Source organism: Nannospalax galili, unplaced genomic scaffold (genome assembly GCF_000622305.1).
Source record: "Nannospalax galili isolate Female #2095 unplaced genomic scaffold, S.galili_v1.0 scaffold522, whole genome shotgun sequence".
Taxonomy (NCBI): Eukaryota; Metazoa; Chordata; class Mammalia; order Rodentia; family Spalacidae; genus Nannospalax; species Nannospalax galili.
Genome location: NW_008348874.1, coordinates 1,797,911 through 1,809,981, shown reverse-complemented (window position 1 = coordinate 1,809,981; position 12,071 = coordinate 1,797,911). Strand labels below are relative to the sequence as shown.

At 36.5% G+C, this 12,071-nt stretch overlaps 1 pseudogene; it reads left to right on the top strand.

Moving 5' to 3' along the window:
- Window positions 1–4,795: 4,795 nt before the first annotated feature.
- Window positions 4,796–5,342, top strand: LOC103744377 (annotated as a pseudogene).
- Window positions 5,343–12,071: the final 6,729 nt, after the last annotated feature.

The following is a 12,071-nucleotide window of genomic DNA, read 5'->3' as shown; positions in this document are numbered from 1 at the left end:
CAGTCAAAGTCCTTCCTCCCACTTCATGATGGTGTGATTGTTTGTTCAATCCTGACGCCCTCTGCCCAGAATACTCAGAGCTTAACGTGCTGGCGTGGCAAGTGGAGATCCCACCGAGATCTGAGGAAAGGAGGTAAGTGGACAGGGTCATCCTTGGCTGGCGAGGATGTATTGGGGATAATATATAAGAATATTTGCAAATATGGGAAACGTACAAAGTAAACATGAACTGTAAAAGAAGAAACACGAAGAGGAGGAGAGGAGGAAGCTTGAGGAGAGAGAGAGAGAGAGAGGGAGAGAAAGAGAGAGAGAGAGAGAGAGAGAAGAGAGAGAGAAAGAGAGAGAAAACGAACAGGTAGCCATGGAGGCCAAAAGAGGGCCTTAAATACTTTGGAGATGGAGTCACAGGCATTTTTGAGCAGGCTAATGTAGGTGCTGGAATCCAAACTTGGGCCTCATTATAGCGTAGCAAGCACCCTTAACCATGGAGCCATTTCTCCAGCCCTCCAATAGTTGTGGGGTTTTTTGGTTGTTTTGGGGTTTTTAATGTAATTTTATTTTTTTGGTCTTTTTGAGACAGGGTCGCCCTGTAGCCCCAGCTGACATGGAACTCACAGAGATCCGCCTGCCTTTGCCTCCAGAGTGCTGGGATTAAAGGACTGTGCCACCATGCCCAGGTTCAAAGCCATTTTAAGATTCCATTTTTTTCTTTTTTGCCGGTCACTACAAATCCTCTGCCAAAATATCTTACGATTTTTTTCTTCTAATATCTGGTAAAAACAAGAGAAGAGTAGCTGAGCTATTGGAACCAGAAATAGGATTCTTCTTATTCTTTTTAAAGTGAGAGTATTTTTTCAAATTATATGACTTCAGTTGGGCAGTTTTTCCCTAATCCTTCATTTCATTTTTCGGTAGTAATATTTTCACTAAAGTTTTTTACTGTCACAATCCATTTTAATTTGATTTGGTTCTTTCAATGAGCTACTGGTCATTATACACCAACTCTGTTATAATTTCAATTATACCAGAATAAACAAGACCCACAATTCATACCTTGCTATGACTTGCTTCCCCGAGCTAGAGTGACAGAAAGCATCAGGAATGTTTTCATCTAAGCTGTAGATGCATTTTACTAAAAGAATTAGAATTATAGCCGCCTGATTCATACATCATTGTATTTTTCATCTTAGCAAAAAAGGTATCAGTCTAAATAATAAGAAAATTAATAACAAAGCTTAGCCACTTGAAAAGCCAAAACTGAAATCCAAGCTCAGTCAGAAGCTTTGGCCTCTGATTCAGTTAAGTTTGCCACATCTTTAATTTTGGGGTAAATTAATTCAATTTGGGGGAGAATTAATTCACTTGAGAGAATCGAGAAATGAATACGTGATTAAAATTCATTCTACCCAGATGAATGTGCACAACATAGTTTATTGGTTGGTAAATGTATGGTCTATAACCGACAAAAGTCTATGATTCTGCCGTCTTTTTTCTGCCCCCATATAACAAGATTAGAGTACTTTATTTTAGAAGAAAATATATATCTTTTACATATTACATATATATATATATATACATACATGAATATTTAAAAATTTGTAAGCATTGGGGGCTTTTAGTTCATCAGTATATTATGATAATTTGGTATACCTGACTTTGTTTTATGTGACTATAATAAAAAGAATAATTTTCAAAAAAAATAAATAAAGGGAATGTGGTGCCAACAATTAACAACATTCAAAAGTCTATGCAAAATTCATGTAATCATGGAATTTATGTTATAAGGTTTTAATATAATAATAAATATTACATTATTAAGATAAATTTTAACATTCTTCTAACATTGTGGTATAAAATATTGCCTATTGATTTCTACTTTTCTCTTTCAAAAGCAGAGGTTTTTTCAAGCTTTTTATCTTGTTCAATTGAAGAAAAAAACAATCACTGTAAACGGAAACTACTGGTGCTTGCTGAGCTTGCTTAAAGCCTTTTCAATAATCAGATTAAGCTCTGTCACTTCAAAACTAAAAAACGTGCCACTCTGTATTAAGAGTTATGCCTTTTAAAAGTACAGAGTTTAGGGGCCGGGGAGATGGCTCAGTGCCTTCTGCACTGTCTGCTCTTGCAGAAGACTCAGGTTTGAATCCCAGCACTCATATGGCAGCTAACAACTGTCTGTAACTCTAGTTTCAGGGCATCTAATGTCCAATTCTGTTCTCAATGGACATTGCATGACCAGGGTATACTTATATACATGTAGGTATAACACTCATACCCATAAAATAAAAATGAATAAATCAAAAAAACTTTAAAACTGACAAGAGATACAAAACCTTTGCTAAGATTTGAAAATCTATCATATATAGCATATGTATATTATATATATTCTGTATATAATATATATAATGTATGTAATATATTCTGCATAGTCTACATTTACATATGTTTTTATATTATTTACATAACACAAACTAGCCCATTTGAATTTAAATGTAAAACTGTTAACCCAAATTTCCTTAAGATGATAATGTATTTTTTAAAGCAAAAGACAAAAGGCATATGTGATTAAGTAGTCTTAACAAAATGTTGTTTTGTTAGTAGTTGTATCAGTTCTGGTTCCACAAGATAGTCCAGGAAGTTCCTATTGCTTGAAAAAATAAACTGCCTTCCAGAACACGAAATCTCCTGCTCCAAGGTGCATACGTGCTCACTGTCTTAGGGTAACTGGCATAGACTACGCTAGACTCTGTTGTACCTGGAATATGTGACAGAGACAAAGGCTTGTCTCTGTGTACAACAAATTAGATTGTTAAACTGTGATGTGCTGTTTTTATTTACTGAGAGGAACTGGCTCTGAGTTGAGGCTGTCTTTCCTCCATTTCACACCCCAAGCAAGATTGTCTCAATGTGTCTTCTGAAACTCTTTGGGACAAGCTGGCTCCCTGGCCCTGTGATAAGGAAAAGAAAACTTGTAAGTCACCTAAGGAATTAAAAGACAGCACCCTTGAGAACAGAGAATAAACCATTTGAGCAAAATCACTGTGCCCCTGAGAACAGCTAGAATGTAAGTCATTCCTAGATCTGTTTGGCATCTTTCCAAAACTTAAGGCTCAGGCGTTGTTTATCTTATAATAAAAAATGCTGATGGCAACTGCTGGTTGGAAATCACATTCCCAGGAAGATAATCTGTCAGTGCCAGGCTTACATGACTGTTTCCATGGACTGTACCAGTTCTTCTTGCTGGGTAATGTAGGTGTCTGATCTTCTCTGTACCTGCTGCTTACAACTTTGCTCTTTTAGTTTTGCTTGCTATATGCTTAATAAACACTCATTCAGAACCAGGTTTGGCTATTTTGGCTCAAGCTCTGTATGGAGTACTGTTCCTGAGTAATGAATATGTTTACCTATACGGGTATATGCATTACTCAAAGGAAAGAAACAGGAACAAAACAAAAAGAGAAGTGCCAAAACTTTTATCTTTCTTTACATGCCTCATGACCCCTAGTAAAAATTAATAAATTTTAACCAAAGCAATGTATAAAAGCTTGTTATGGTAAAACTTAAATCTTTTTAAAAATGGTTAATTTAAATTGATTGTATAAAAAAGTAGTTTCTAGCACTGTTAACCTACTTCACCCATAACTGTTAAAAAATTAAGACACGGTGCACATATCTTCTGGCTGTCACTATCACTGTATTTCACTTCCTCTCTCAGATTAAGGAGGCAACACAAGACTTCAATAGTGTGTTATTCTAGTTCTGAAACAGTCCTTTTACATAGTGAATCAACTGGGGCATGCCCTGCTGTCAAGAGCTTCCAACATACTGTGGCTGGAATAAGTGGATCTTTTTTCTTTCTTTCTTTCTTTCTTTTTGTCCTTTCAACCATTCTAGACCCTCAAAAGTAGAAAATTCATAACATATCTGAGAGAGGCTATATTACCTTGTCTATTTTTTTAAAAAGTAAGGGTGAATCTTGATCTTTGCCAGTCAATATAATTTCTGGATATTGGCCCTTTCCAGTCAGGAACTTCGTACCCATCAACTAAGATATTTCTAGTACTGGGTCAAACATTAATAACCCAATTCCTAGTAAACTTTTGGACCTTTGTTCTCACCAACCAAAGTAACTCCAAAACTCAGTGGTACGTGCTACCTCTGAGTCCTAGCAACATGTATGTTCTCAGTTCCTCTGGACAAGAAACTTAGCCCTCCACTTAGTAAGATAACCCCTGATTCCAAGCCTCAAGATGCTTAAGTCCTTGTTGATTCTTACTGAATGGCCTCTCAAATATATCCTTCATAATTTGCCCAAATTGGATCCCCAAACCTTAAATAACTAAACGAGATAACTTGGCTCAATACGATGTCACCAAGCAGTTTAAGTCAAGTTAGAGATGATGAGTCATAATTACTAATATAAACATTAATACCATCCTCCAACTAGATCTGGTTTATTTTATGTCATCGTAGTTGTTTTGTTTGGTTTTTTTTGTATTGATTTTGTTTTGGTTTTGGTTTTGTTTGTTTGTTTTGAGACAAGGTATCCTTGTAAAACCCAGCTGACCTGGAACTTGTTATGTAGACCAGGCTGACCTTCATCTTATAGCGATCTGCCTGAGTGCTGGAATTAAAGATATACGTCACCATACCTGACTTTTGATTTATTTTAGAAAAGGTGAGTCTGAAGATGCTGCAGGACCTGCAGCCAGGAGTATTACAGCGGTGAGGTTGGTGGCTTGCTTTTGTCTTGTGTGAGCAGCGGCGAGGCTCTTCACATTGGCAAGTTTTAAAAATGACCTCCAATAAAAGGACATTGCAAAAATTGGAAAATAAACAGAATGGAAAGAGTAAAAAAGTTGAAGAGGCAGAGCCTGAAGAATCTGTGGTAGAGAAAGTACTGGATCGACATGTAGTGAGTGGGAAGGTGGAGTATTTCCTGAAGTGGATTTACAGATGCTGATACTACTTGGGAACCTGAAGAAACTTTAGATTGTCCAGAGTTAATTGAAATATTTCTTAATTCTCAAAAGGTTGGTAAAGAAAAATATGGTACAATAAGAAAACCTTTATCTGACAGGGAGTCCAATGGTAGCAAATCAAAGAAGAAACAAGATTCTGCTGATAAACCAAGAGGCTTTGCCAGAGATCTTGATCCTGAACGAATCATTGGTGACACACACAAGAGTGGAGAATTGAAGTTTCTCATGAAATGGAAGGATTCAAATGAGGCTGACTTGGTGCTGGCTGAAGAGGCTAATATAAAATGTCTTCAGACTGTAATTGTTTTTTATGAAGGGAGACTGACTTGGCATTCTTGTCCAGAAGATGAAGCTCAATAATTGTTTTATATATATATATAAATCTGGACCTTGGTTTTTGAATTCCTAGTATTAAAAAAAGTGTTCTACTTAGTAAGTTTGATATTTAAGTACTGATAATTGTTGGGGGCTTTGGTTTTGGTTTTCATTAGAAAGCTCTGGTTATTTCAAGGAGATGAACGCTTTCTGTAGTGCTTCCTTTAACGCTGGGATATTTGGTCCCTTGGTGTATGTCCTCTGCATTGAAGGGCAGCTTTTCTATCAATGTTGGGGAAATTTTCCAGCAATCATTTAGTCAGAGCTGTCTTTTAAACTGGGGCACAAAAGGACCATTCTGGTTTTGTTGGTATGTGTGCATATGCATAAAATGTTTAACATGACTGATTTGGGTTTTTTTAATAATTAACCAAAACAAAAACCATGAGTGATAACATACATCGATGAGATTCTATCATTGTGAACAAGTGAAGAAGTCACTTTGGTTCAGCTGAAAATTTTCCTGAAGTAATAACTTTCCAAATTAAATAATTATGTAGTTAGTTGACAGTTCAGGTGGGATAATTTTATAAAGAAGCCACATCAAAATTCATGTATACTATCAGATAAATGCAATAGTTTATTTTCAAAATTTGTTGCTACCAATCCAATTTTTACACTTGGATGAAGAAACTAGAAAAATAGTCATTTGTTTTAATTAGCTAATAAGACTTAAAAGGACATGTGAAACTTCCACTAGTGAGTCAATCCATTACAGTAAGTTGAAATCTACGTACTAAAAGGTTAAGATTCATGGAATATCTAAGCTCATGGAAATGTAATTATGATCAGAGATGTTGACAATATTACAACTGCTGACATGAGTAGTGAACACAATTTGGTAATATAAATTATTGACCTGCGTGCTTTTTCTTAACCCTGACTCATTCCTTACTGGCAAGCTTAGTCTTTTCAGTATTTGGATTATTGGTTCAATAGCAATCAGGAAACTCACTTTGTAGTATCAGAATGTTATCCAACTGTATACTGTTTATTTTATTGCAAATAATAGGGAACAGTGGTCAACAAATAGCTTTATATTCCTTTTAAAAAAAAAGGGCAAAAAGCAGTTAGGTGTCCCCTAAGTCCAAAGTCTTCTCCCAGGCTGGTGTGACTGACTTTTTGGCTCTTCAGCAACCAGATTTGGAGGCAAAAGTCAATAAGAACACAGGAATTCAAGGACAGTCAACATTTTAGCGCCCTGCCCTAAGATCATCATGGTCCTAGGGGATGATGGACTCCTTTTCAAAGAGTCTCACATCTCTGATTAGTCACTAATTCTGTTGATTAGAGAGTCTATGGAAACCCAGACTCTAACCAGTATACATTCTACAAAGAGAAGGGTAAACAGAAAAAAGAAAAAAAAGTCATCTATGTTTTCAAGGAAAGTCACATGGTCAGGACCATGACCCATCCCAACAGATAGCATGACTCATAGAAAAATATATAAAGAAATCAATGCTGGGGGTACTCCTTCAAAGTTCTTATAAGTAATCCCAAAGGACTTTCAGTTAATCTTAACAGGAAAACAAAGGTTAATTTTTGGTCACCTGCATGATTTTAAAACTCTCAATAGAAAAATATAGCCAAAGAGTAAATTGATTGGTAATAATAGTAATTCAAACAAGCTAGATTTACAACAAAACAAAACAAACAAAGCTGCAGTTTTAACAGTGATTCAGAGCTCCAGAACTTTCCATTAAATCCCAAGTCTGGGCTGCTACCAGACAATGATGCAATCCCAGCTGTAATGCAATGATAAGTTTTGTCTTATTTTAAATTCCATGGCTGTGATAAAATAACCTGACAAAAAGCATCTTAGGGGAAGAAGGGATTTATTTGGCTGACAATTTCAGGGAATAGTTCAGGGGACTCAGGTGAAAAAGCATCTGGTCACAATGAATCCTGTCAAGAATAGAGAGAGATTACTACAGACATGCTGCTTGTTTGCCTCTTGCTAGTCTTCTTTACTCTTATACATTTCAGGGCTCAATCTAGAGAATGGTGCCACCCATATTGGGCTGGTCCTTCTTACATCAATTGACAGTCAAGACAATCCCCAACAGACAAACTAATCTAGAAAATTCCTCAACTGAAACTGTCTTCCCAGGTGATTCTAGATTGTGTCAAGTTGACAGAACTAACTAGGACATATTCCATTTCTAACCCTATCAGTAGATATAATCTTGCTCCATATTTTGGTTTTCTTCTTCATTGTTCTTTTGACACTGTTGATACCCAATGGTTTCAACCTCACTGCTTCTCTCTTTTAATCTGTTCCAGCATTGTCTGTCTGTCTCCTTAAAATTATTCCTTTGGCTCTGGCTACACAATATTTTTTTTTTTAACAGACTAAGGACTCTTACTGAGAACAAACTACACAAGTATGCTGTTCTTGGAAAAAGCATGGCCAAGTCTTTCCCTACTCCTTTCTGGGATCATTGGTTAATATATCATGTTACCCTTGCTTAAATCTTATTTTTTTTAATTTATTTATATTTTTAATTTTATGTATATGAATGTCATGCCTGCATGCATGTAAGGGCATCCATGCAGGGCAATGCCTGCCTGCAGAGGTCAGAAGAAGCTGTTGGAGCCCCTGGAAATGGAGTTGCAAATGGTTGTCATCTGTCGTGGGTGCTGGGAGCTGAAACTGTGTCCTCTGCAAAACCAGTCAGTGCTCTTAAAAACTCGTATTCACGTATATCGCAATGATTTTCCTGTACTACATCTGGGTGTATTCAAAGGAAATAAAGTCCCATGGAGACAAATACCTGCATATCATTGTTTAGTGCAGCCTAGTCACAATAGCTAATATATGAAATCAGAGTAGGTGCCCATTGGTGGATGGATGGATAAAGAAGATGTGGCATATATACCCAATGGATCATTGTTCAGATGTAACCAAGAGGCAAATCTTGGCCCTTTTAGTATAACAGACACACAGTATGATGTTAAGCAAACTAAGCCAGTAACAGAAAGCAAGTACTGCATGCTCACATGGTGTGGTGGAGGAGAGGGTAGAAAAGGGGAAGATGAATGTGATAAATTACGCCACATGCATGCATAGAAGCATCTATACTGACCGCCATTAGTCATGAATGGTTTGCATGCTTTAATTTAAAAGAAGATAATTGCAATTTTAATTAGTTTCTTAAAAACACGTGTCTCATTCAGCTCTGTAGTCCCACACTAACTGGTATTGGAAGTTTACTATGGCCAGAGCCCTGCTAAGTTTGGGAATAAAATATGAAAAAGACCGTTATGTGTTATTTGTTGTTTCTGGTGTGTGAAAATTTTAACATAATTCACACATGTCAAGACTATCATAATTAGAATAGAACTAAAATCCTATACAACAGAGAATAAATGTTTAGCTATAGAAAAGTCTGCACTCAAAATTTGTCTAAATGAAGATTCAAATGATAAAATCCATTGCCCCTTTCTTCTTGGAGGAAGAATATTTATAAAAGTATTTAGAGAATTTTAACTTATTTGTGTAGGTGGGATAAGATTTAAAGCATTGTGCAGATCACATAAGTTCTCATAAGTAAATGTCTGCTAATTATCACATGCTTTGGACTATAGCACGTAATCTTCATAAACACAAAGAAATAGCAAATTGGTTTTTAGGGAAGGCTCATTAGTTGAGTTCCCCATTGCTCTTGCTGTTCTTTGCAGTGCACAACTGGAAAGTCTGTAGCCCAGTCCCCAATGGACCATAATTATTGCCTGTACTTTCTGGTGTAGCATTGACGGCAAGAAATAACTCCATTCTGAACACCTGCTATCGTCTAGTGAACATGCTGGAAGCAAAATTTCCCTTCACTTGGCTTCCTGAATTTCCCAGTTTTAAGCTGTTTTTTTTTTTCACTGATTCTGAATAAAATTATTTTTGTTCAATACCTTGGAATCTTTTGAATTGATCTTGCAAATGAATTGCAGCACCAGAATGAATGGCTAATTGGTAATGCTGAGAAAACAGCACTCAATCAAAATGATTATGGGAATAAAATGGGAATTGTGCAGCACTTTTGTTATTAATGCTAAACATATGTTGGATAATATGCCTGATATATGTCAAGTAAGCAATCATTACACTCTCCTAAGCAAAGTGATGCCACAAAGTACATCAAGGGATTCTAATTCTGGCACTGTGTTCAGTAGGATTTAGAAATGTAGAAGATTCTACAAAACATTTGCTGCTGAAATCACTGTGCAGCGTCCTCTGATTCTGAATCCAAAGGTCGACATGTGGAAACAAAGAAACCTATTTTCTCATTCCAAGCTTCCCTTCCCTCCATGGTAACTCCTATTTGTTGAGACTACCCAGCTGAACTCCTTCCCCAAGTTATGGCCCAATCATGTGCTGCACTGATTTGTTATATTCAAGAAAGATTCATTATACATCTGTGTGATGTGACCATTGTTAGCAACCAGGGTTAATACTGTCAATGCATGTGCATTAGTACTGTGCCTTGTTAAGTGCTGCCTATTGCCCAATAGGCTGCTTTAGTGGAGCACTTGAGTGGTATACTAACCAGATTCCGACATTAATGTTGTATTTCTATTCCCTAACATGCTTAATCTTTATAAGTGATGTGAGGTTTATTACAATTAGGAGAAAATCCATCAAGTTTAATATCAGAAACTGAATTCCCTAATTTCAACAATCAGTTCTCTATCCCTCCATGAATGACGTAATGTTTAGATCTTATTTTCCTTATACAAAGAAGCAGAGCAATGCTCTTAACCTTCATGTCTTATTTTTGTGATGAGTTTTTAAATTCTGACACGATATCCGAAGTCTTAGTTATCACTACTCATGATGTTTTTGTTGGAGTAGCAGTGGGGATGACTGATGACAAGAAAACAATGCTGAGTGTTTCCTTCTGCCCATATAAGACTATGGCATTAAAATATCTCAGTTGTGAGTCTACTTTTTCTTTTCTTTTTGGCTGAACTTTGAAAGAAAAATAAAAATCAAAGAGAAATGGTTTAAAGAAGAGTAAATATTTGACATCCATTTTTAAAAGTGATTCACTAGGGTCTTTGTGATGGCTCAGCAGATAAAGGCGCTTGTCATAAGATTTGACACCTGAGTTCAGTCCCAAAACTCCATGTGATGGAAGGAGAGAACTGATTCCTGCAGTATATGCTCTAACCACCCCATCCACACACAATAAGTCAATGCAATTTTTTAAATTTAAATTATTTTGTAAGTCTCGATAAAATTCTAGAGAAAATGTAACAATGAGGCTAACTTGGTTTTAATAAAGTCTTAAAAACACTTCAGAAAATCTATGGGGGTGATGGAGCATGCTAAAGATCGAAACCCAGAGCGACTTGCATCCAGATAAGTGCTGTACCACAGAACTGCATCCCCAGGCAGGGAAGGGAAATGACAGTAAAGTGGGTATGCTTCCTGTGCTCTCAATTCTCATCAAGACCTCACAAATGCAGATTAAACCAGACTGCAAGCTGGGTTCTCGGGAGACCAAACTCAGTTTAACTGAAAGATGTTTAACAAAGACTTATTGGGTTATTAATAAAATTTTAAAAAAGAGGACATGATGTTGGGAGGGAGATACATTGGGAGGTCCTGCAGGGAGCTGGAGGGAGGTAATTGGGGTGGATACAATATAAAAATATTATATGCACAAATGAAACTTTCTACAAATAAATTTAAAATATTATTTAATTCTTTTGAAAGATTACTTTCTTTAAAAAGAAGAAACAACACTGCAAAGAAGTGAGGTGTGATGTAATCTTAAACGTAGCCTCAGGGAAGCTGCATGGATTCTGGGGGAAAGGCCTGGCCTCTGTGTACTTGGGTGGATTTTTCATGTATATGTAATTCCCTAGATGTGGGTTTGACAATTAAAGGTGCTAAGTGTATATAGCAAAACTTGAAGGAGCCTACGCCACTGCCATATCAAAGAAAAATATGGCTCCCTGAGAGGGAGTCTGGGAATGGTGTAGGGTTCACAACCCCAGAAGATGATGGACTAGAGGTGAAGAGGGGTCAAAAAAGTGGACAGAAACAGATATTGATTGTTAATGTATTATGTACATTACAATTACAAGAGAGTGCTAGATGCTCTCTTGGTTATCCCATTTAATTTTTACTTACTCTCTAGGTTTGTAAGTGGTTTATTTATTTATTTATTTATTTATTTTTGGAGGTAGAAACTGCAAGAGAATCACATTGATCCTCACTGAACCGGAGAGCTGAACCGTTGCTGCAGCCCTGATTCCACTATAGGCCAGCATTGTCACGTGCTGTAGGGAGAGAAACTTTCAAAACAGCGTTAAGCCTAAATGGCATTAGATTTCCCATACATCCTTTTCAGTCTTCATAGTGTAACCCAGCCTTCTGCCGATACTTCTATATGTGCGGGCATCAGAGATGTTAGAGATGTGCAGTTTCCACTTGTTGCTACAGAAGATTTGATGCTCCTTTGTTGTCTTCTTGGGGTTCTTTTCTGGTACAGAAACTTTCTAACATGCTACAATCAAGATAAATGTACACTGTGATATAAATCAAGATAAATGTCATGGTTTTGTGACTATTCAAGGAAAATCTAATGAAAAAATTATATGGCAGGAGCATATTCAAGTAGGTAGAATCCATTTGATTATTTTTATTTATTTTCTTTTTTTAAATTTTATTTTATGTGTATGCATGTATTGCCTACACATAAGTGCACCCGG